At 44.8% G+C, this 25,715-nt stretch overlaps 1 pseudogene; it reads right to left on the bottom strand.

Annotated features, from left to right (window-relative positions):
* Positions 1-24,433: 24,433 nt before the first annotated feature.
* On the bottom strand, positions 24,434-24,990 carry LOC121438192 (annotated as a pseudogene).
* Positions 24,991-25,715: the final 725 nt, after the last annotated feature.

Raw genomic sequence — 25,715 nt, 5'->3', positions numbered from 1 at the left:
GGCCTAAGTGTTTTTTCTCTCTATTGCAGGTCCAGTCGAGGAAGCACAGATACGGTATGTATCCTGGAATATCCTGAGGACGCACTGTAGATAAGGGCCGAGCACAGTTGTCTTTGTCTGGCTCACCACTCTTCCCTTCTATTTGTTTGTTTATTTACAAATCCTTTCTAATTTTTAAGAAATCATCATATTCCCCTCTCCCATTTCTTTTCAGATCCTCCCCACCCATTGAACTCCATGCCCTCTTTAGAAAACAATCAGTTAGGGTCAAAAAATAATGAAGATAAATAAAGGAAAACCACATTAACACACACACATCTCATGTAAACACAGAATCAGAAACCTAATATACAAGCAAAAGAGCAGTAGGACAAAAAAACAATACCCATACAAAGCAGTAAGAGACAAAAAAAAACTACAAAAATACCATGACTTTTTTTTTTTTTATTTTTCGAGACAGGGTTTCTCTGTAGCTTTTGGTTCCTGTCCTGGAACTAGCTCTTGTAGACCAGGCTGGCCTCGAACTCACAGAGATCTGCCTGCCTCTGCCTCCAGAGTGCTGGGATTAAAGGCATATGCCACCACCGCCCGGCTCCATGACTTTTTTTTACGGTGACCCTCTGCTGTTGTGCATGAGGCCTGCGCTGGAGCGTGGTTGATCTACCCAGGGAGACTCCCCTGGGGAAAGCCACTTTTTCCTTTGTGGGAGCTTGTCAGCTGCAGATAGCTTCCTGGTTAGGGATGGGATCCCATGTTTTCCTCCCCCTCTCGGGTCTAGGACCCTGTCAGCTGCAGATAGCTTCCTGGTTAGGGATGGGATCCCATGTTTTCCTCCCCCTCTCGGGTCTAGGACCCTGTCAGCTGCAGATAGCTTCCTGGTTAGGGATGGGATCCCATGTTTTCCTCCCCCTCTCGGGTCTAGGACCCTGTCAGCTGCAGATAGCTTCCTGGTTAGGGATGGGATCCCATGTTTTCCTCCCCCTCTCGGGTCTAGGACCCTGTCTGGCTTAACCCTATGTAGTCATGCTGCCACAGGCTCTCTGAGGTCATATTAGTTTCTTCTTCCTTTCAAAGAAATCTCACGGCAATGAGACTGTGAATTTGGGTAAATAACAACAGCTATCCCAAAGACACAGCATGGTCATGTGTATGTCGTTCTCTCATTCACCCATGTTGCCTTGGGATTTCGTGTATCAGGAAATATCTTGTTTTCTCCCCAAGTTATTCCAATTACCCATGACAATTTCGTCAGTGCAAAGCCTCTGAGGTCATGCTTTCCCTACATCTCTAGTTCAAAGCTCAGCACAGCTGCATACGGTGTTTTCAGCTAAGATAGGGTGGAAGTGACCAAGCCGGACAGCTAGGGAGCACAAGAGCAAATGTGCTCCCAGACATTTGCTATAATAGCAACATTTTTAGTTAGAAGCTAAGTTTTGTCCCCATGGAGAGATGAGCTATCATTTTACATGAATCCCTTCAGCATTCCAGGATGTACCCAGAAATAATCCTTCCTGTAGAAAATACGAACAGTATCTTTTCTGCCTCAGTGATCAAAAAACATAAGCAGCATCTATGGATCACGCGACAGTTATTCACAACCATGAAATTTAGACAGACACAGCTGAAGTGTGCTGGTTTTGTGTTTTTCCTCAGTCACTGGAATGCCGGAAACACTCTGGGTTTGATATTCAGCCATGCTTAATGTGAGATATGGACAAACTTAGGTTTGTTAATCTAGCGCTCTAGAGGGGACACATGGCTGTTAGGAACTTTAATCTCATCTTCTGTCGCTGGCATTGCCTAGCCAGCCTAGGCCTGACAATGCTGGAATGTTTCACTGAGAGGAGCTGACCGTGAGCAGCGTAGTGAAGGAGTGTCATACGTGTAAATGACCATGGTCCCTTACACCACTTCTTTGGGAGGGATGGTGACTTTTTGTAGTAGGGATGGAAAAGTAAAACATCTGTCCAGCTACATTTTCTGTCCTCTGCATGGGCACAGTGTCCTCAGTAGGTAACTAATACAGTGCCTTAGGTCAAAAGTAGGAGATGCTGATTGTCCCCTTCTCTAGCACCTGTCTCTGAGGGTGATACAAATATGTCCGTGAACTTTAAAAAGCTAAGTTGTGTGAATAAAGAAAGAAGCAGGCATATGCTCTCTCCGGAAGGCTTCCCGACACCGTCGCTGGTTCTAACCACCACCCTCCTGCTGGTGGTTCTGGTGCCGGCAAACACCACAGAGCTCCTTCGTGGCACCAGTCTAGCTTGCCGGGCTCCCCTTCATTTGCCTTTTCAGCTGTGTTAGGGGTCATGTGAGTTCTTAGGAAACTGTGGTGTCAGATGTCAGGACACAGAACTGAGCAGTGTGTTCACTTGGCTCTGAGAGTGACTGGGATGCTGGTCATCTCACAGGGTCAGATCCCTTGGCATGGGCTGATCCTGTCTCATCCTTGTGAAGTGTAGCCCCGCCTACACTCACCATGTCAAATCTCTATTAAGTGGACACCGATTTCCATGATTTCCAGAAGTGTGTTCTGAGTCAGATGAGTGTGCTCACAAATCAATAATGAGATCGAATGTTAGACAAGGAACGGTCATTAGGTTCTTGTTTGTTGCTTTTTGTCTTATTATGAATTCAGTGGAACTAAACATTTTTTGGGGGAATGTGTTACAGTCATTTCTGCTTTGAAAAAACTTGGTGTTCGATGCTGCATTCCTGAGAGAAACGCTGAAAGATCTGAACCCTTGTTGGTGACTACAGCAGAAAAAGCCTGCGGCACTGCTGATGGTACTGTGGAAATTCAATAATTAATTAGTTATTATCAGTAGTTGTAGATTATATAGTATCTGCTATAAAAAGAATGAAGATGCCTTACAATAGTTTCAAAATGGGAATTGTTAATTTCTCTAGTCCACCAGTAGAACGACAACCACAGAGCATAAAACCACACTTCAATGTCGATTTTGGTTCTGACGGCATGATATGAACCAAATGAAAGCAGAGCTGGTTCTTCTGTGAGGCCGTGTGGCTTCACACATGGCAGTCACCATGTGTCATTCACTCTCCCCTGGCCTTTCTTTCAGTCATGGTGTCGATGACAACAATGCTGAGAATGACTTGTCTAGTCTGGGCTGCCTGAAAAACAAAGACTGTGTTATACCTGTAGGTCATGGCATCCTGGTCAGATGCAGTGTGAGGCCTTCTAGACAGACAGGAGCCATGATGAGTCTCTCATGAAATCATTGTTTTCTGTACAAGCAGAGAGCCACTTGTTTGTCACGGCTGCCCAGAAATGAAATAATCACACGGAAACTGTCAGGGTCCGGTGGCAGCCCGGACCCTAAGTTATTTTTCTGGACTGGTGTGGAGGCACAGGAATAGAAACACAACGCACACGGCTTTATTGGGAGGGAGATTCTCCGTGATCCCTCCTGAAATCCTGAGTTCACATCCTGAAAATTCCTCTCATTTATTCTCCAAACATCCTTTATACCAAAAATGTAAACTGAGAGGGAAATTCATTACCATTCTGTTTCCTAGGTAACCAGGTGAATGGCTTTTAGTCATGTCCACATCTACCTGTGCCTTCTGTCATGCCTTCCTGCTCTGTATGTTAGCTCAGTTATGTAGGCTGAATTAGCATCCCTATTCAGGCATCCTCCAAATTACAAAACAAGGAGCAAAACAACATCCTGACCCTTTGTTAGGTTATTGACAGCCTGTATGGAAGGGTATGTGACCACTTCAGATATAAACTATGGCTTGAGAGCCTGGCTGCCATATCATATAAAAATATGGGCCTACAAGAAACTGTATTATTTAAGTCACTACTTGACCCATTAGCTCTAGCTTCTTATTTTATATTAATTTAACCCATTTATGTTAATCTGTATATTGCCACGTAGTGGTGGCATACCAGCAGAGATTCGACATGTCTGACTCTGGCGGCTCCATGGCATCTCTATCCGCCCTCCTTTCTCTCCACATTCAGTTTCATCCTCCCCGCCTACCTAAGTTCTGCCCTGTCAACAGACCAGGGCCGTTTTCTTTATTCATTAATAGTGATCACAGCACACAGAGGGGACTCACACATCAGTTTCCTCCCTTGATCTGACCTAAGAAGGATCACTGGAGGAAGGTGTGACTCATGGAAGGGGATCATTCTGTAATGTTTGAGAATACCTGGCAGCTGACGGGAAGGTGTGGGTGACCCCATTTGTAGGAGACCGTTTGTCATGATGCATCCATACCAGGGATAGAAGAGAACAGAAGTTGAACTCGGCTCCAAACCCACTGCTCAGGGTAGCCCCGCACCCCTAAGCTCCAAACTCTCCGCATGTAGCAACACCTGCATACCATTTATCCAGAAGTCACCTGACTGCGTAGACTAACCATGCCGTGTCATGTAATGTGGTGTCTACTTACAAGTACAAAGGACCCACTTTATTTTATTGCTTCTTTGTTATCCTTTTTCCACAAAGGAAGACAGTAAATTCTTTTTTGTTCTTATTGTTTTAGTTTGTGTTTTTTTTTTTTTTGAGACAGGGCTTCTCTGCAGCTTTGGAGCCTGCCTGGAACTAGCTCTTGTAGACCAGGCTGGCCTCTAACTCACAGAGATCCCGAGTGCTGGGATTAAAGACATGCACCACCACTGCCCAGCAAGACAATAAATTCTAAGTACAAACAAATAACTGAATATGTTGTGTGGTCAAGGATTTTTTGTAGTTTGTTTTCATTTATGATAGCAAACCAAAGCCCACTTTCCTGCCTTGTCTTCCCATTGCTTTCATTTGTCAGTATTTTGTTATTTCCCTCAGGCTACCACTTATGGAGAACGTGCATATGGAAATAGGGACTCACTGGGTGGTGGTGGTGCATGCCTTTACTCTCAGCACTGAGGAGGGAGAGGCAGGCGGATCTATGTGAATCGATCCATTCTGATCTACAGAGTGAGTGCCAAGACAGGTTCCCAAGCTCTACAGAGAAATCCTGTCTCAAAACACCCCCCACCCCAAATTAAGGCCTTTATTTTGACAAGGTCCAATCAGATGAACATATATCATGCAAACAAAAATCTTTGGAATCTTAAAAGTTATTATTTAGGGCACATAAAAAATATAATAGAAAAACTTATGTATGAAAAGATCAACCTGTCTTGGAAGAACAAATATTCTCATGTCCCTTTCTACATCTTTGAAGGACAAAGGAGATAACTCATTTGATAAAATGTTTGCTTTGCAAACCCGAGGCTTCCATCAGTTGGCCCACATGTAAAGGGAGAGACCTTCATATCTGTGAGGCCCTAATAATGTAAGATGGAGACCTTTCTTTATCTTTCAACACATGAAATCTTTTTTCTTATTATTGTTTTATTGAGCTATCTATATTTTTTTCTACACTCCCCTTCTTTCTTCTCCCCTTCCGTTCTACCCACTCTCATGGTCCCCACTTGAAATCTTAGTATATAATGTTAATCCATTCTATGTTCTGGGTTTCATTTCATTCAAAGAGAATCTATGGATCTTAGGCAACTGGAGCACTCTGGGGACCAATGCTGAACTTAATTTAAGAATAGACTTGCAACCGGGCAGTGGTGGCACACACCTTTAATCACAGTACTTGGGAGTCAAAGGCAGGCAGATCTCTATGTGTTCAAGGCGGCCTGGTCTGTAGACTGAGTTCCAGGACAGGCTCCAAAGCTACAGAAAGAGAAACCCTGTCTCAAACAAACAAACAAACAAAAAAAAAAAACCCAACCCCCCCCCCGAAGACTATAGAAGTTATTTTTAAACCTTTATCTAATCTTCCAAACCCAAGTCTGTGTGAAATTAAAATTAATATTTTTCAGGATCAGTATAGATAAATCCTAGAATACCAATCACTGCTCAATCCATGACAGTGATTCTGCCAGAGCATTTATACCGCATCCTTATGCTCGTTAAATCACACACCAACAGCACAGACACGTGAACCTTTGTTACAACACGCATGCCACAGATGGAGTCAAACAGCAATTGTGATGAATAAACCCGAGCCCCTGATGCTCTGAGGTCGGTTGTTTTCAACTTTCCTAGTGCTTCAGTGCTTTAATACAGTTCCTCATGTAGTGGTGACCCCCAACCACAAGATTATGTTGTTGTTATTCATAGATGTAATTTTGCTACATTATAAATCATAATTAAAATATATAGATATGCAGGATGTCTGATATGTGACCCCAAAGGACTCATGGCCCACAGGTTGAGAACCATTGTCTTACGTAAAAGGGGCAAGCTGAGGTTCTAAACTTGACCTGTGCCCATAATTAAGGCTCTGGGGTCCTTAGCCACTGTACCAGACAGGTCATCTATGTGTAATTTTCTGAATCTCTGAAGCCTGAAGAAATGCGCATGCTAAGGTGAATCCAGGATGACATAGTCCAGGGCAGAGCTTGCTGCTGAAATGTTAGAGCTCATCATTGGCATGATGTTCAAAGCACATAGAAAGAACCAAATGCGGTAAGGATGGTTGAGTTTGACCATTTGTGATGCTCACACTGTGAGCCCTGGATCACTGCCTATGCCTGCCCTGAAGCCACTTAGGTTGGGGATATCCGTTACTGATCTTCAAAGTCCATGTGTCACCATAGAAGTTATGAAGGTCTGTGAATTAAACACCCTGGGATAGGGACATATAATAATTGAGTGTCAGTTTGGTATTAATATAATGATTCATCCTTGAGGAAAGTCTCATATGGAGCCCTCTTACCTATTCTCAATGGCCCATGGCTGCCAGATCACCAGTCTTTATCACCTTAGTTTGAGTCAGAGTGAACCTGGGCAGCTACTGTACACAAAGAACACAAATAATAGCACAGCAAAGAAAACCACAGCAAATGGAGAAACAACTGATGTATCATAGCTATTTTGAAATGCAATGTTATCGGTATGTCGTGAAACTCAATGAGATATGATTGTATATCCAAGAGTGAATACTTGAGTATCATTACATCTTAAGGATGCTACATTCTATCCCTTGAACCATGTATATGCTAAAACTAAAATCCTACCTGCCAGGGTTAATGAGACAGTTGCCTGGGTAAACATGTTTCCTTTTTAAGGCTTATGGCCTAAGTTTTATTCCAAGAACCCACCTAAAAATTGAAGAAAAGAACCAATGCCCCAAAGTTTTCCCCTGAATCCTCCACATACGTTATTGCATGCACTACCACACATGCATAATAACAATAATAACACTTTAAAGTTGCATATGGTTAATGAATACAGGATATATTAACATAGTCTGTGATGGTTAAATGATGTTTCACAGACACTTAGAAAGTAGCCTCCTTTTTCTTGGTTTGAAAATGGTCAGAAGCAGTGATAGGAATTTGCAGTTTAACCTGACATTTATTGTAGTGTTTGCCCAGTCGTCCTAGTTTGTTCTCTGTCGCTGTGATAAACTCCAATGCCAAAAGCAAGTTGGGGAGGTAACAGTTCCTCACAGATGAAACTCATGGCGAGAGCACAGACAGGAAACTGTAGGCAGAAACTGAAGCAGAGACCATGAGCACATATAAGCATGTCCATGCTTAATGGCTTGCTCTCATCATTTCCAAGAATTCTTCAGTAGCTGTTGTTTCTACCTTGGGACAATCAGCTACAGGTAATTCCAAGTCCATTAGAAAAGTTCATTTTTACAATTCTTTTCCCCAAATCACTCGTAGTACCACAGTCTGTTTTTCTAGAAAAACAGAACCAATGGACTGAATATATATGCATATATGTGTGTGTATGAGTGTGTAAATATATGTATATATATTATTACATATGCATATAAAAAGCTGAAAACTTTCTGGAGAGCGTTGGTCCTTTGTTATAGATAAAACCTGGAAACACAGGTTCTATCTCAGGGATTGAATCAACAGCGCATCAACAGATACATCAACAAGGTAGTAATGAGGAAGCTAAATGACCACACTGCCTTCCTCCTGCCATATGCCTTTTTATCCAGACTGCTAGGAAAAGAGGCTGCCTGAGTCAGGGGGTCTGTAGCATCAATTAAAGCAATTGAGACAATTCTTTAGGTGAGGCTTCCTACTCATGTGATTCTAATTTGTGCCAAGCAAGCATATAAGCAACCTTAATATCAATCCAATATGTCTGATGCCAACTTGATATTGCCTTAATTCCCATTATTTAGAATGGCAAAAATTCCTTTCCTATTTCTCTTGTGATCTTCTCTTGATTTCCTAACGCCAGGTGGGAGGGTAGTCCAGGAGAAGCACAAATGTGTTCCTTTTCAACTCCATCACCAAGACTAGACATACAGACCACATCCATAGTCCTTTCTGTATGTCAAGCTAATAGACCTTGACATATATAACAAGAGGTACCATGAGCTGAAAGTTATTTTCTGTTCCCTAGACTTACGTGAGGAGGTCCAGATGAAGACTTCTCAAGGGGCGAAACCAAGGGTGGCGGTAAGGTGTCTTTGCCTTTTTGTAACATAAAAATGTTACTTTCACAATACTTTATTTTTATGAGTATCAGATCTCAATAATAAAACTATTCACACACTATAGATATTAGAGTGCTTACATAGGAATAGGACACAAGCATGAGAGGACATTGGAAACCACATCAGGTTCCATAGTGCCTGTCAGGACCTTTTCTTCTCACAAGTAATTTCCAGTTTAGATGAAAACATGCATAAGAAACTGACAGGCATATTGTATAGGGAAAGTTTCTGTTTCTTCTGTGAGTGTCCCCTTGTCTTTCTTCTGGGGTGTCCTATGGTTAACACAGATGGAATGTGTTTCCCCAAATATTGATGAGGCAAAAGTTTCTGAAGTGCATTAAGGGAAACTGAGGTGGTGAGACCTTTGAAGCATGAAGTTGGAGCAGATGATGGGGCTACAGCGGCACTCCTTAGAAGGGGTTCATCTCACAGTACCAGGTTGGCATGAGGTTTCTCTGCCACATTTCAAATAAGATACTTCCTTATTTCAAATACAGAAACCGTTAGTAGAGAACAAAGACGTGAGGTTATCTGATGCAGGCTAACTGGGCAAAGGTGTAAAAACTACGTACTTATTTCACACAGTACCCAGCCTTGGGCATTTTGTTACAGTATCACACAACATACAAACACCATCTTTGACTTGCCACTCTTCCCACTCCTGTTTATCATCCCCCTGAGTTCTAGAAAAACCAAAGACCTGTGCAAACATAACTTAGTATGATCACAGCCTAAGAGTGTCTTCTCTGTATTGCAGGTCCAGTCAAGGAAGTGCACATTCGGTATGTATCCTGGAATGACTGTCTTAGGACACACTGTAGATAAGACCTCTGCACACTGTGATTGTCTTTGTCTAGTTCCCCACTATTTCAAAGCCACCTTCTGGCAATGAATTTGTGAATTTAAACAACTACTGATATCCCAAGAGGCACACCATGGCCATGGGTATGAAGTTCCCTCATTTGCCTTAGTTGCCTGGAGAGTTGAGTATCAAGAAATGTTCATGTGTTTTCTTCCATAAGCTAACCCAATTACTCAACTTAATTTTCAAAGTCAATTTTGTAAATGAACAAAAATCAGAGTCTGCTCCAACGATAGAGAACTGCAGGCAATTTCTGTGCATCAGGCTGCAGACGTTCACAACTGAGAAAGACAGAGGAAGCTCAGACGTGCTGTGGTTCTTTTGCTTTTGTTTTTTGTTTGTTAACTCGATTGTTGAAATACCAGACTGTCCTTCAGAAGGCGCTGGGTCTTGTGCTCAGTACTGCAGAAGGTAGGGTGCTGGCTCACGGGTTTCTAGTTAGTATTCCAGGTGTTCCAGAAGGGGGTCAAGGATGTTAAGAGTTTAATGTCATCTTCTGCTTTGGGCATTTCCTGAGCAGTCTGGACTGTGCCATGATACAGTGCCCGAAAAAGAGTGGTTATTACTCTCACGACACCATCACCACCACAATCACTACTGCCAGTGCCGCCACCACCACAATATCAACAACAGCAAACAAAACTCCTGCCTGCCTCTAGCCTCATCATCCTGAAAATAGGAAACCTGACACTAGAAAACACAGTGATGTGTCTCATAATGGGATTTTCCTTCAACATGGCTGATTCAAAAGCTATTGGTGAGATGCTTTAGCATGATAGCAACCATTACTGTGACTCCAAAACCTACACAGTGTAGGGATGCTATCTCCTGAGAACTCCAGTTGATACTAAGTTACTAACCTGGTCTCAGCCATTCTTTTCACTTTTCTGGATGAACTGGACTCTGACCCCCAAAAGTGCTTGCCCTCACTGACGGTCAGTCCCCGTTGATGGATAGGTGAGAGCGTAGGGAGCCCTTGTGCTCAGTGGACCTGGTCAGTACTGCATGGCATTATTTCTGAAATGGCAGCGGCTCAGGGTGTGTCTGTGTTCACAGACGTTAGCCAGTGTGTCTGTGTCCACAGGCGTTAGCCAGTGTGTCTGTGTCCACAGGCGTTAGCCAAGGAGGTTTTTAGTTAAGGAAGATAGATAGGACTGTGCATCTTTCTGTTTTGCTTTGTTTGAGACAGGGTTTCTCTGTGTAGCCTGGCTGTCCTGTAACTCACTCTGTAGACCAGGCTGGCCTCGAACTCAGAGGTCCTCCTGCCTCCCAAGTGCTAGGAATAAAGACATGTGCCACCACCGCCCAGCAGGATAGAAGAGTTTGTAGAGTGCAAACTGGACTTTGCAGAGGAAGCAGTGACCAGGGAAGGTGCAAACGTAGTTGGTGAAGCCCCTTCTCCTCCTTGGCATGGTCTTGTCTAGGCTTCACAGACCATGCTGAGGGCAGTTTTCACCAATGTTGTGTGAACAGACACAGTCCATTAAATCACCAAAGTATCAGGCCTCTGCTTTATCAGGTGAGGTGGAAGTCTTAAGCAGGCTATGTCAACAGAGGTAAGAGGACCCATATTTTCCCAACCATCTCTTGATAGCTGGTTTAGGATGGCTTGGAGCCTGAGTCACTGTGCGGCCTCTCACCATCCTGGTTGTCTGATCATTAGAAACTGTCACAGGGTTATGAGGAAAGCTAAGACAATGCCCTCAGGTTAGAACTATTAAGTACAGATAGCCCCTTAACAACCCCACCCCACACACTGAAGGTGATATTTCCTGTTGTGTATGAGTTACAAAATGAAATGGACAGCTAAACAATGAAAAGTAACATCCTCTGGCCACTGCTCTGAGCCCATGCAGCCACTGCCACTATCTCTTGTCCCATCATTGCTTTCCATCTGACTCTTCTAGCGTTCACCAAAGACAATGGAGCGCTCCTGTAGACCTCATGTTATTCTCTAACGGTCTACGTTCATTTCCTTTTCTAGAGTCATTAAAATTATTGGTGCGGTTAGGAGATTGCAGTGCCATATTGTTCGGAATGCGGAATTGAGGAACTGCACTCATTTTCATTGTGTTCACATGGAGTATCAAAGTGACTTGTGTGCTGCTCATTCTGACACACGACCCTTCTGTGGACACTATGACATGCACATGAACTGAGTCCTTACCTGTGCACAGACCTATGTAAGTGCTCATTGAGGCCTGTGATCTCTAAGACTTTGGAATCATAAATATGGTAAAAGTTTAAACACAGCTATTGTGGTTTTCCTGTTTGTAAAATGCAGTTTAGCTGCCATAATTGTTTTTGCTGTGATTGTATTGCAGTTCCTAAAATCTCGAAAAGACTGGTTTTGAAGGCATCAAATCCCAAAAGGACAATAAAGAACCAAATATAGTGATACTGCATGCAAAGAACCAAATATAGTGGTACTGCATGCATCGATTAAAGCCTGCACCATTGATGGTACCGTGGAAATTCAGTAGTTAGCATGAGTCCTTCACAAAGCTGTGGATTGTACTGCATCTCCTCCGTGAAAAGAACGCAGATGTCTTGTATAGTTTTAATGAGGCGCGTTCATTTCCCTCACTCATTTGTAGACCTCAGAACCTAAACACACTTTTCCACAACTATTGTTCTCACCGCATGGTAGGGACCAAAGGAAAACTGTTTGTTCTTGTGTGAGGCTGTGTGGTTTCACTCACTACAGGCAGCAGTGTGTGAGCCTCTCTCTCCACTGACTTTCTTCCAGGTATTGATGGTGTGGATGACATCACTGAGGATGACCTGACCTATGAGAGAAGTGGGTAACACATTAATGGTAATCAGTGGCATTTCTGGTCAGACCCAAGCAGAGGGTCTAGAGAAGTCAGGTTATTCCTTCTGCTTGGGAGGCAGATGCTCTGATGCAGGGCATCTACTAACTCATGCAGCTTGAAATCTCAGTGTATTTGTTAGGTACTGTACGGGAGACAGCAGAATGGCCGGCTGCTGTCTGACAGGAGGTCTCCATAGGCAAAGCATCCTCATGCTGTAAATACCTGGAGGAGAACAATGCAGCTGCTAGTTTTTGTACACACTGACCAGTCATCAGTAAACACTCACACTTGGACCAGAGAAAGGCTTTACCAACTTCCATCCCTGCCAACACTGGAGAAAGGATTTGCCAATTTCTTCTGGGCCAAGGCCTTGGTCTTTACTGTGGCTGAGCCTGTCAATAATACTCACTCACTCACTCACTCACGACTTCACTCGTGCGGCTTCTTCTGCTCCTACAAACTGACCAGTGGCTAAAGGGGGAAACCCCCATATTTGTGAGGCATTAATAATGTAAGATGGTGTGTTTTCCAGGCCTAACAGTAGGAGACATTTTCATATACAGTGTTAATCTTCCAAGAGTTCTGAGCTCTTGTCATTCAGAGAGGCACTATTCACCATGGTTATACAATTGGAACATTGTGGAGAAGATTCCTGACCTTCCTTAGGACGTGGACGCTGAGTATGCACTAAGGCAAACATGGGAATTATTTTAAAACTCTTGACTCGGTCAAGTCCAGCTCTGTGTGAGAGGACATTGCTGTCATGATAAGCGGGATGTAGCCAAGAACAATCACTTTAGAGACTTAGGTAGGCTTTCTGTGAGACCATGTGAGGTCTGTGGCAGAATGTCCTGTCAATCACTAACGCCCTCAGCATTTGCGTCCCATCTTTGTGTGTCAGTCACTCAGGAAGAGTTCAGATGTGTGTCCGTCTTCATTAAGATCTGCATTCCCCGTGTGGCGTGGAAGAGACACAGTGAAGAGTCAATGAAAGCACCGAGTGCTGTTCTTTGAAAAGGCCAATGTGGGCTGGGATGTGCAGATCCAGATTTGGAGGCTCTAAACTGTTGTCATTAGCCAGATAAGAGGGGCTGGAGTCTGCACATTTCTGGATTTCCAAAGCCAATATGGATGCGTAGAGTTTGAGGTAACATAGCCAGGTCAGGTTGCTACAGGAATCGTGATGGCATCACCATGGTGATGTGAATGTGTAGAGTTTGAGGTAACATAGCCCAGGTCAGGTTGCTACAGGAATCCTGATGGCATCACCATGGTGATGTGGAAAGCTCATAGCAAGAACCAATGCTGCTATGGAGAACTGAGACTCACCATTTGGGAAAGCACACCCCATGAGCACCAGATCACTCCTCACTCTGTCCTAAAGCCATTTAGGAACAGAAGATCCTTTAGTCATGTGTACAGGCAGCATAAGCATCATCTAGAAGTTCTGAGGCTGTGTGAGCTACACACCCTGGGACAGAAATAGATAACTATCAGAGTAGCACTCAGTATTTACATAATGCCTCACTCTTGTGCAGACTCTCATGTGGAACTTTGTTACCAAACCACAGTGTTGAGCAGGGGCCAAGTCACCATTCTTGCTCACCTTAATATGGGTTTGCTGGTCTGGACATGGACAGATAGTTTATGCAGTGAATACAAATGGTGCCACTATACAGGAAAACCAGAGGGAGAAATAAATGATATGTAGTGGTTGTCTTATAAATATATTAATGTAAGCATTACCCACTCTCCAATAAGCTATTACTATATTACAAAGCATGAATACTTCAGTATGATTACATCAGGTGCTTGGTGGTATATTTCTTTTTCTAGAATAATTTGTACTCTATCAAGATTTAAATTGTCTATGCTACATGTGGTGAGATGGCTCCATTAGCAAATTTACTTGCGTTTTATGACTGCTTACCTGAGTTTGATTCCTGGAGCCTTCATAAAAGGGTGTACATGTGCCGTGGCATGTACTCAGATACTACAAGTACATACATAGGTATAATAATAATTATATAATAATAACAAAACAATTAAAAATAAAGCCATATGTGGTTTACAAATACAATATATAAGTTTAATTTGATCTGTGATGGAGAGAAGAGGTTTGTCTGATTTTTAAAACAGCGTCCATTTTCCTGATTTGGAAATGGCCTGAAGAACTGATAGACATTTGTCTTTTAATTATAACACTTATTTCAGTATTTTCCTTTTGTGGGAGCCCATTCTGCTCCTCCAGCCAATAGCCTTTAAGATCCAGCCCACTTGGGCGTGGTCTCTTATACTGTAAAAGCAGTGGTACTTGTGTGCTTCTCTCTTGCTTCCCACTTTGGTTGCTAGACTCTTCTTGCTAGCGCAGAGGACTGTTGTCTAGGACAGTGATCTATAAGTTTTCCCCTTAAATAAATAACCATTTTATTATTCATAATTATGAACTGGTGTAGGATTGTTTTGTGACTTACATCATCATTTCCCTGACCCAAGAGAGCTTCTTCTAGGATTACTTTGAGTTATTTAGAGTGCTCATAGGATATTTTGCATTGCATTGGTAAATATATAATGTTTGCAATATTTTTAGTAAGTGAAGTGTACATTTGTAGTCTTTAGTACGACTGCAGCCACAGGATTTTAAGATGTATTTTAACACCCATTTTAATTCACATTGAATGATATGAATCAAAAGAAAGCTGAGGTAGTCCTTTTGTGAAGCAGTGTGGCCTCTTCCCCTACTAGAGGCAATGATGTGTGTAAGTTTCTTTCTGTACTGGCTTTACTGCAGACAGCATTGGTGACAGTGAATTCGCTGACTCAGAGGATTTTGTGGCCAGCACAATAAGCACGAGCAATACAGGAAGTGCTAATGGTTAGTAATGCGTCAGATTCAATGGGAAATCTCTTTCTGGTCTGTCCATACATGTAGGACCACATGCAGGTTCTTTCTGTCCTTATAGTGCCTCTTTAAAGGGCACACGTGGAGAGAGAACAGAGTGACTCTCGCCTGTGCTCTGCTCTCTGTGGAGCTGGGAGGGGAGCACAGAGCTTACTTTCACCTCCTTTGAGATTAGAGAACTGCCTGTCCATCTGGGAGCCTCAGGCGGAGTGACTGTTGAGGGATATGGGCTTTTGGTCCAGCTTTGGCCTGCTTTTTAAATATTCTTGCTTGAGTACTCGAGACACAAAGGGTGACACTTACAGTCCTACCTACAACTATGGTAGACATTCATAGAGCTAAAAGGCCTGGACACTTAGGCATCACCTCTCTTGGGCCTTAGACTCACACATGTGTAAACCTCATTTACTACCCCCATCTTCTCCGATTACAGTGTCATGTCTGTGACCTCTGTCCTCTGAGGTCTGTGGAACTCCTGTGTTCTACTCAAGAGAGTTCTGAGTCCTTCTCTTCGGCAGGCACTAGTTTGCAAGCTGAGTATTCTGTCCTCCAGCTGTCTTCCCAGGACCCTCTGCAGTAATGTCGTAGCCTTTGCTCATCACCAAGAGTGATGACCACCTTCTCTCATTGTCCATGCACTGAGTCCGTCCTGTGGTCCTGCCTAGAGCCCCAGGGAACCACCTGCCTGACCACATCCTTCAGTCACACTTTATCTGATTGTCTCTTACCCAGAGTCCCCCTCCTATTGTCCTAAGCCATTTTGTCACTGAGTTCCATACCTGGCAGTCCATGGAGGCTTTTGTATATTTTTCACCTGCTACCTTGTTCCTGACTTTGTATCCCTGGCCTCACCTCATTGTCCACATGACCTGACCTAACCATGTTGTGATTCCCCAGCCTCAGAACTGAGTGCTATATAAATAGATCCTCAGTCACCCATGGAGTATTTTGTCCCCGTCCCCTTGATTCACGGCCCTATTGGCTCCTTCACAAAGCTGCTCACACAGCCTTAGGCCCAGCCGTGAGGGGACAGAAATGAGCACTTCACAGGAACATTCCCAGGCAGACAGTCACCTGAGACTTAGTACACCACCTGATTTGGTCCTTTTGTTAGGGAGCAGAAGTGAAGGCCACTAGTGACCAGCTGTTCAAGCAGGAGAACTGAACCAAGAGGGAAGAGCTCAGTGCCCTAGGAAGTGTTGTTCCCAGATGAGACAAGACACAGAAAAAGAATAAAACCAGCGGAAATTTCCCCAAACATGAGAGTAGCAAGAAAGACGGCACCTGGGAAGGGGGGGTCACCTTGGTCCTCCAGGGAACATCTAACAGTCTGATAAAAAAAACTTGGTGAAAACCTCATCTCTGTTTCCTGACTGAACTTACTCTATTTCCAGATCCAGCAGAACTGGGAGAAGGCCCTTTTGGACCCCTGCATGATGCATAGGAAGAGAAGTAATTGTCATGCCTTTCCCCAAACCCTGAAGGGGGCACCAAAATGAAGTGCACTAGGATCCTCCTCTCTCCTACCCCTCATGATGCGATGACGCTGTGCTGGGCACCACTGGCAGATGCACACACTATTCCATCTGTGGCTCACGTCAACAGAAATCTACAGCGTAGCTTGAGACAGTTGGGCTGTAGGCCCAGGCTGTGCATCAGGACTGCAGCATCTCCCTGGCCAGCTGCTGTCCCATGTGCACAGAGCAGTGCACAGCGCAGTGCACCTCTCCTGCATACGCATGTGGTGTGAGCACCCATTCACCTGGTACAAGAGCAGCTCTTTACAAGATTGCCAGCAACCACTGGGCACCGATTTCTGCACAAGCACCTGTGGAACTTGTCCACCAGCCTACTAAAGGTATGAGCTTCAGAACCGTGCCCTGCACAACTGCATCGCACACGTGGGTGGTGAAGCTGCTGTCAGTAGCCACAATGGCACACACCTTTAATCCCAGTAGCCATAATGGCATGCACCTTTAATCCCAGTAGACACACTATTGCCATAGAAGCCGGGCGGTGCATGATTTTAATCCCAGCCCTAGAGAGAATTATATAACGCTAGGAGACAACTCACAGACACAGTCTCATTCTGAAATTCCTGGAGGCAGGATCTCCATTTCATACTGAGGTGGAGAGAAAAACCAGGGACTGGCTGCTTTGCCTTTTGGATCTTTAGGTTGATCCCCATTTTCTCTCTCTGAGTTTTTGTTAATCATGCTTCAACTGAGTACATTGCCATGGGTTTCTCCTAGTTCAGAATGGAGAAGTTTACAGGTAAAAATCTGCCATGGAAATTGGGGTCTGGCCATCCCATATTCCTGATCCCATGTTTTCATTTGGGTTGAGCTGTTATGCCAGTGTTAGGGTTCTGCTAACACTAAGGGTCTTTCAGGGTCTCTGCCAATCCCCTCTTTATGTCTTTACCCTGTCTAACGGCCCAGAGAGGTCAGGTCCCTTTCTTTGGGATGCCAGCTTCCTGGGAATCTGAGCCCAGGAGTTAAGCTGCCTGCTTAACTAGATTTGAAGACCACATCCCTCCCAGGCTTATGGATCCTCCTACAGGGTTGCCCCCTCCTCTCTTCTGGATTTCCAAGCCTCCCTTGCTGCCTTCTGACTCCTCCTTCCTTCTAGAGCAGTTTTCAGGTAATCCCTTCAGGGTTCTGGCCTCTTGACTGTGGGTCTCCTGGCAGAAGGATGATGGCTTCGTGGTATGCGAATCACCCTTCTTTCTCTAGGCCTCAGTTCACCCTGCTGAGCGGTAAACTCAAAGGACTGAGCCTTTGCTTCTTAATCTGAAAGACCACCAGAGTGGGGAGACTCTCACTCAAGTCTCGGGATAACACGACCCCCCAGGAACTCATGAGAGACCGCCCTTGCTGCAATCACAGGAGGTTTATTGACAGGACAGGAACCAGTGCACTGGGGCCGAAACTAATTTCCCATGCAGGGGTAGAGAGTTCAACCCCAAGTAGCTGGGAGAAGGGGTATTTAAGGGAAGAAACCACAACCCAATAACCCAAAGTGGGAAGGGAGGGTGTCATTGGAAAATTCCGAAAATACCAGTGATCGTTGGAAAATTCCAAAAATACCAGTGATAATCACAAGGGGGTAACTTGTGTTTTTCAAGATTATTCTCAAGATTATAATCTAACTTTATGGTCAGCTAGTTCCTGGAACAGAGTCACTGAACTGGCTAACCTAGATTTTTGGTTCTTCTCTCCCTGCTAGATTTTTTTTTTTTTTGGCTCTACTCTTTCTGCTAGAGGGGTCTGAATTTATTCGGGTCTTTTAGTTCCATCCCACTTGCTTTTGTTCCCAAGCAGCCTCTCCTGAGCTGTGTCCTCCTCAGGTGGAGCTCTGACACACCATGGCAAGGAGCTTGTCTTTTCAGCAGGGTCCCGTGTCTCTGGACAATGGGCACGTGTGAAGAAGGGCTGCCTGTGATGGCTGTGACACTGGAGTGCCGTCTGCTGTTCTGGTGCAAGCAGAGCTTCTCTTCTGGGTGACTCTGAGGTGAGACATTGAGGTGTAGAGATTCTGATGTCTCTGTTCCTTTTCTAGGTGACTTTGACACTGAGGCCAAAATTCTGTCCTTATCAGTGAAACTACCTGATGTGAGTGAGAAGGAAACACGGAACACGCAACAAACCCGCTTAGGAGTTCATTAGAGGGGCGTGCACAGGCCTGGGGAAGTCAGTGTGCAGAGAGAGAAAGAGAGAGAGAGAGAGAGAGAGAGAGAGAGAGAGAGAGAGAGAGGAGAGAGAGGAAGATGGCACATCCAGCTTTTAAAAGCTGTTTAGAGCATGCGTATAGAGGGTTGATATGGCTACATCATATGCAGATGATGGGGTTCATGCATGCACACAAGGGCTTAGCTGAGTCATACGTGGATGATATAATCCATGCCTCATGTGGGTCGTGCGGGGCCCTTTAACATCCCTGGGGACCATTAGGCACTTCTGCCTGAGCGCTTGTCTGCACCTGCATGACCCCTAGAACCCAGAAGTATCAGCCTTATGTGGCTGAAATCATTACAGTCAGAAGACACAACTGACTAAAGGAACCAGAAAGCCAAACCCTGGCTCAGAAGGTGACAGCCCTGAAGGTAGGAAGGTAGGATGAAGCCACTAACCCCTGTTCTGGAGAAAACAGGGATCCTCACTGGGGTATGTGTCCCATGTTCCCTCACCCCACCTCTTCAAGCACCAGTTCAGCTTGTGCGACCCTGAGGGTCCAGTTGCCTGACCTGTTGAACTTTCTGGGCCATGGTTTCAGCACTGTCTGCTTGGGGCCAGTAGGTTCCAAGACTACCTTGACCTGCACCACAATTTCAGTTCCTGGACAGCCAGAGCCACCTTTAGTGTGGTAGCCACAGGGCAGGAATTGATACGAGTACTGAACCCAGGAGACTAGGCTTAAAGTCTTTGAACTTTTTAACTTGAGAGTATTTTGTAGGGATAAAACCTTCTAGAGCTGCAGCTGGCTCGGTTCCGGAATGCTGCACCAAGCCTTCACCTGCCCTTTGTCATCAGCACCTTCTCTTTACAATATGTAAAGAGTGTCTGAGAGATTCCCAAAGGTGCAACACCCAAGCAAAACTTGGCTGGGAAAAATCCTGCAACCTGTGGTATTCCGTGATGGAGAATTAGCATTTGGCATTGTCCCTTTGAGAAACTTAGGTGAGATGTTTTGGGATATGATAATGAACTTGCTAAAGATGTAGACTGGCTAACAATAAAAGTCCCTGGGCTAAGGAGAGTGTCTCAGTTTGTAAGAGACTGAGTCCCCCTGTAGTTGGAAAGGCTAAAATCACCCTCAAGTGCCTCTGCATCTTCTTCCCACAGCACATTTGTGAACCCACACATGATCTACAACATTTGCCAAGCCAACATCGTGGGGCTTAACATAGAACAGATTTGCTCTTGAAGAAGGACAGAGGATCCGAATACTCTTAAGGCCTGCAGGAAGTGCATTCTCAGAGCAAGAGGACTCCAGGATTGGTTGGGTCCAAGGGAACTTCCTATCTCAGGAGCGAAGGTTTATGCAGTTATTAAAATGCCTGCTAAAGGAAATGGAGAGGAAGTGAAGGAGAAACAGGTACAGAGCTGCTGGTGTTAACTTAATGGCGCTGCCACGGGTTTCAGGCAATGAACGCCTCATGTTCAATGAAAACTGACAGTAAGGAAGCAAGTGTTGAGAGCTTTGAGGAGAGTTCATCAGAAAGGAGAGTCCATACTATTAAAAATGTGTTCTTCAAGCTAGTCCTCAATTACAATGGCTCACTTGGTGGAGAGAAGCAGCAGCAGCAGCCATGGGACGGTGTAATCAGACTAGAACAGCAAATGTAGTAAAGGACCAATTATTAGGAGAGGGTCAGTTTGCCAATTTACAAAGGCAGGTACAGTTGGATGATGCCACTGTTGTGCAGAGTCATCTAGTGGCTTTAAGGGCCTGGGATAAGCTCAAGGAGCTGGGAAAGAGATCTGTCTCCTTCACAAAAATCACACAAGGTCAAGGGGAAGCCTACACTCATGTTTTGCGAAGATTAATGTCAGCAGTATATAGAGCAGTAGCTGATCCTGATGTTAGAAAGGTTTTAATTGAGTCTTTTGTATTTGAGCATGCTAATCAGAATATCAGTATTATACCATTGATACATACTCTGGATTTCAATGGGCATCTGCCTTGAGTAGGAAAAGGTTGAATCTGTAATTACACTTTTATTGGAAGCAATGTCTGTGGAACCAAGAAAGTAATCACCTTCTTAATAGCCAAAGCATCAAGTAACCACACCCCAGATCAAGACATCCTGTTAGTAACCACACCCTGGGTCAAACCTCCTGCCTTAAAGAGCTAGACTAGGACTGAACTCTCTGACCTTTGGTCAAGGTGGAACACAGCACACTCGTGGGCCCTGACATGCTAATATCTCCCAAGGAGATGTTATTGATTGGAGCCCTGGTGCTCCCTGCAAGGAAAATATTCTCACTCAAAGGTAAGATGGCAGCAGTATAGTTTAAATGGATCTGTAGAAATTAGCTCTTCTGTTAATGAACCTATTCAGTGGCATGGAGTTGGAATGTGAGTCCTCTCCTGCAATTTGGAAATTCCATTCAGACTAACTTGTAGAAATTAGCGAGTGCTTTTAAAGCAGGGGAGGGAAAGTTAAACATTAAGGATAAGTATACTTTGACTTTTAGACTAAATCAAAGCCATCCTTTTATGACATGTCTAACGTTACCTTACTTGCTACTGAATGGGCTTGTAAATGTCTCCCTGCTAATTTCAGCATCACTTGTGAATGCTGTACCCTTCATACCTGTGCTAATTCTAGTCTGTCTTTCAACTTAACATCTGAAAGTTTATATATTCTTAGAGCAAGGCGAGCAATCTGGATACAGGTGAAGTTGTCAAGGCCATGACCAGATTCACCTGTGATGATCCTGATACAGAAGCTCGCTGAAAGAATATTAAGAACACGTCGAATAACAGATTCGCTGTTATTATTTTTTTTTTTCGAGACAGGGTTTCTCCGTAGCTTTTTGGTTCCTGTCCTGGAACTAGCTCTTGTAGACCAGGCTGGCCTCGAACTCACAGAGATCTGCCTGCCTCTGCCTCCCGAGTGCTGGGATTAAAGGCATGCGCCACCACTGCCTGGCAGATTCGCTGTTATTATGGGAATAATTGAACTGACTGATACTGCTGCAGCTCACGAAATTCAACTGCTGAGTGCATTAGAGACTAGCATAAACATTCAACAGAATTTTGGACTGAACAAAATAAAAAAGATAGTGAGATAGTTAATGAATTACCTGATTTTGAAGCAAGCTGTTGTATTGTTAGGAGATCAGTTAGAAATATTAAAGGAGATAAAATTAATATGTGACTGGTGAAAAGGTTTTATAGCTCAACAAACCTCTCTGCTGATGGAATAATCCAAATCAGATCAAATCAAACTGAATTAGAAAAAGCCCAGGTTTAATGAATGCCTGCTCTCCCCAGTGACTAGGAAAGGAAGACTGAAAGACCATGTGTTCATTCTCTGGGGGACAGTTCCTGTAGGAGGGTCTTAGCCATCCTGGGGAGGGCTCACTGTTTGGTGGGCTTTCTTGGAGGTGGAGTCTGGACTGAGGCAACTCCCAGGGGAGGGGGCTTGGAATGGAACTTTCCACCAAACATTCCAGATTCCTTGGATATATGGATGTCAGGGTCTGGCGTGAAGCCCCAAGCCAAATATTCTAGACTCTTTGGGTGTAGAAGTACCAAGGACAGATTATCAAGTACATATAGTAGCCAGGCCTTAATGCACAGAGAAATTAGACTTTCAGGACATATGGTGTTGATAGCCCCAATTTTAATAGATTTTATAAAAGATACCCAAAGGATTTTAGGGCTCTGGCTTTGATTCACAGCTGCCCATTCCACAGGACCATACTGAAACCCAAAGTCTAATGTACTGTGTCCAGAACTGTAGACTTTGGGTCAAAAAAGGGGTGTGTGTGGGGTGTACCCTTGAGTAGCATATCTCCTACAGAAGGGGTCCTGATGTAGGATTCCCCTCTGTATGCTATGAATAGTTAATAAACTATCTTATGCCTGTGCAGGGCAGAATAGAGGTAGGCTTGGAAAACTAAACTCAATGCTGGGCAAAGTCAGTGAGACACCGTGTAGTTGCTGCCGGGAATAGATGAGCTGGAACCTTGCCAGTAAACCACAGCCACATGGTGATACACAGATTAATAGAAATGGGTTAAAATAAGATGTAAGAGTTAGCCAATAAGAAACTAGAGCTAATAGGCCAAGCAGTGATTTAATTAATACAGTTTCTGAGTGGTTATTTCAGATCTAGGCAGCTGGGAACAAACAAGTGGCCTCCTACAACAGATTGGCACGCCAACATGTGGTAGCTAAATTCACATAAAACCTGAGAGGGCTTGGAAAGGAATTCTAGACACTAAAAACCAAAGTTTAGCTGTGGTTTCAAAACAGCAGCACAAACCGCTCTGTCCTTGTTGGGTGCCAGATGAAGACAGATGCTAAAAATCCTACACTAGCTCAGAATTGAGTATAATAAAGGGTTATTTATTTAGGAGTAGACTCACAAATCACAGTCCTCTGCTCAAAGGGGGAACAGAGAGAGAGTAAGCATGCGATTTACACGGCATTTATAGTATAAGAGGCCAAGCCCAAGTGGGCAGGTAACTTAAAGGCTACTGACTGAAGGATTTCCTACAGCAGGATTGGGGAACAAAGGCTGCCTTTGCTTCAGAAACATGTTTGGGCCCTGGCACAGCTACCTCTTTGACAAGGTACCCCCCCAAATCAGAGGAGATCCTAGGCCTCAAAGGCAGTGACTTAGAAAGGGCTCCTTACAGGGCTGAGAGCTGATCTAGTCTGACATAGGGGGCTGGTGTGGGGGAGAGGTGTGTTTTCCCACCATGTGGTTGAGGGGCTGGGGGACAATCAGCCTCTCCCAGCCAAACACACCAGATGTAATGTTTCTATACCCTGATATTAAGACTCCCCACTAACGCAGCCAATCAATCCAAGCCAAAATAAGAAATAAAAGTCCAGGTTTATGAGTGAAATGCTCCCAGGGGTCTCCTGGCCCCCAGAGAGGCGATGGGAAAAAGGAACCAGAAAATCACATGGATTTTCCTTAAGAGACTGTTTAAATATCCTGCAGGAGTGTTCCTGGGAATCTCCAGGGGAGGAGCCTCCACTTAGGGCTGCCTGAGACTTGGCAGGGTTTGTAGTGAGGAGGAGCCTGAGGTGGAGCTCCAGGCAAACACATATCTCATTCAACACTGTGAATCATTTTAATCAATTTAATAGATTTCTTTGTCTAACTAGATTTGTCTCCTGACAACTGTAGACACTTAAAAGCCTGCGTGTTCCTTTGCCCAGACTAACTGCATACAGTTAACTCACTTTCACCTCAGAGCAAGTTAAAACTATGCTGAGGTCCACAGGAATCATGCAGTGAGATTTCAGCTGATAAGGCAGAAGGTTGACTCACCAGAAGAAGGCATTCTGATGGAGACAAACCCAGGTTGCACAGCAACGCGCTGGGCCTAACACCTTTGGTATATAAACCGATTCTCACAGTGGATTTCTTTTTTCTTTCTTTTTTTCTTTTTTTTTTTCTTTTTTTTTTTGGCAGTTTTTCAACTTTATTAGCCTGGACTCCTCCTTGCCAGCCCCAGGGGCTGGTCCCTGTGCACAGTGAGCAGTACTGAGGTTAGACAGGTTTGGCCTCTGGCTCTGGCAGCTTGAAATAGCCAAGCCAAAGGAAAAGGTGCAAAAGTCCAAATGTTGGCACTTCAGGTGTGGCCAGTACCCAGCCGGGCCACAAGGTGGACCAGCGCACCATGGTCCTCTTTGGGCAAAGGGTCCACTATGGCAGCATTCCTTCCTGGACAGGTGTTAGGAACAGTTGGTGATCCTAGCCAGGAACTGTTGTGCCCACCACTCATCCAGGTCAATATGTACAAAGTTCTGCAGCCGGGGATCAGGAGTGCTCTCTACATACTGCACAGGCCGTGGGCCGCTCTCATCGGCAGGCCCGCCATCCAGCTGTTGCTCTACCTGCTGCCAGGCTTCGGACACAAATTGGACGTTCTCCTCGTGGGCCAGTCTGTAGATCTCTTGGGCTCCCTCGAGGAATGGAGATGTGGTGAGGGGCCGCCGGCCATTCACTCGATTGAACACAAGCCTCGGCCCTGGACTTGCCAGGGGCCAGGGTCCCTGAGGCTGCACTGAGGGCTGCTCGCGCGCGTGTGTAGCGCGGTCGGCGGCGCGGGCTGCCGGCATTTCAGGAGCATGCCGAGACTGCGCTCTACCTGCTGCTGCGTGGGATCTGTGCGGTGCTGCGCGACCAGCTTGCTGGGCCCCTTGGTGATGGTGTACATGGTGCGCTGTGCCGCCTGCCCCTGGCAGCGGCTAGATCAGGCAGGCACCTTCCTCCAGCGTCGCTCTTCACAGTGGATTTCTTGTGAAGCCATAAGCTCTCTGCCTTGCGGCAAAATTATGCAGGGTATGGAGAACTTTTCCTCATGTACTGGTATATTGGGTTTTCCCCACTGCTCTGGGGCATCTCCAGTGGGAAACTCACGCAGTCAATAACCTTGGTTCCCACAGTCTAATCTCCACTTCTGTTCCTGAGACAAACTCTTTAGCCAGCTCCCTGCAGTTATCTTCTACTTGGCAGGACATTTGTCGAGGAGAGGAGCCTTCATACGGCTCACTTTCCACACCTCCTAGATAGGGGTGGTGCGTCCCAGCCCTGGCTTGTTTCTTAGTCCTTCCTGATAAAGAGACTGGTGTCCTAAATTCTCTTACAAGTGACTTAGGAAAAGTGCTTATCTCGGTTAATCCCCTGCTTTACCCTAGAAAAGCTCTTGAACCCCTTTCACATGGATGGCATGAAGGCCAAGCGCCACCGTTTGACTCTGGTGCACTAGATTTTGTAAGATCATGAATTTTGTATTATATTGCCATAAATCCTCCTTGTCCTAAACACATTGGGTATAATAGATATAATTTTCAGATCTGAAAGGTCCCCTAGTGACCTTTGGGATGGTTCTCTCCAGTCATGGGGACTTCAGGGTGATGTGATTACTAGTATCTCTCTGGG

The sequence above is a fragment of the Microtus oregoni genome, unplaced genomic scaffold (genome assembly GCF_018167655.1).
Source record: "Microtus oregoni isolate MIOR12 unplaced genomic scaffold, Mior012 000055F_ref0000237, whole genome shotgun sequence".
NCBI lineage: Eukaryota > Metazoa > Chordata > Mammalia > Rodentia > Cricetidae > Microtus > Microtus oregoni.
This window is presented reverse-complemented; position numbering and strand designations above follow the sequence as displayed.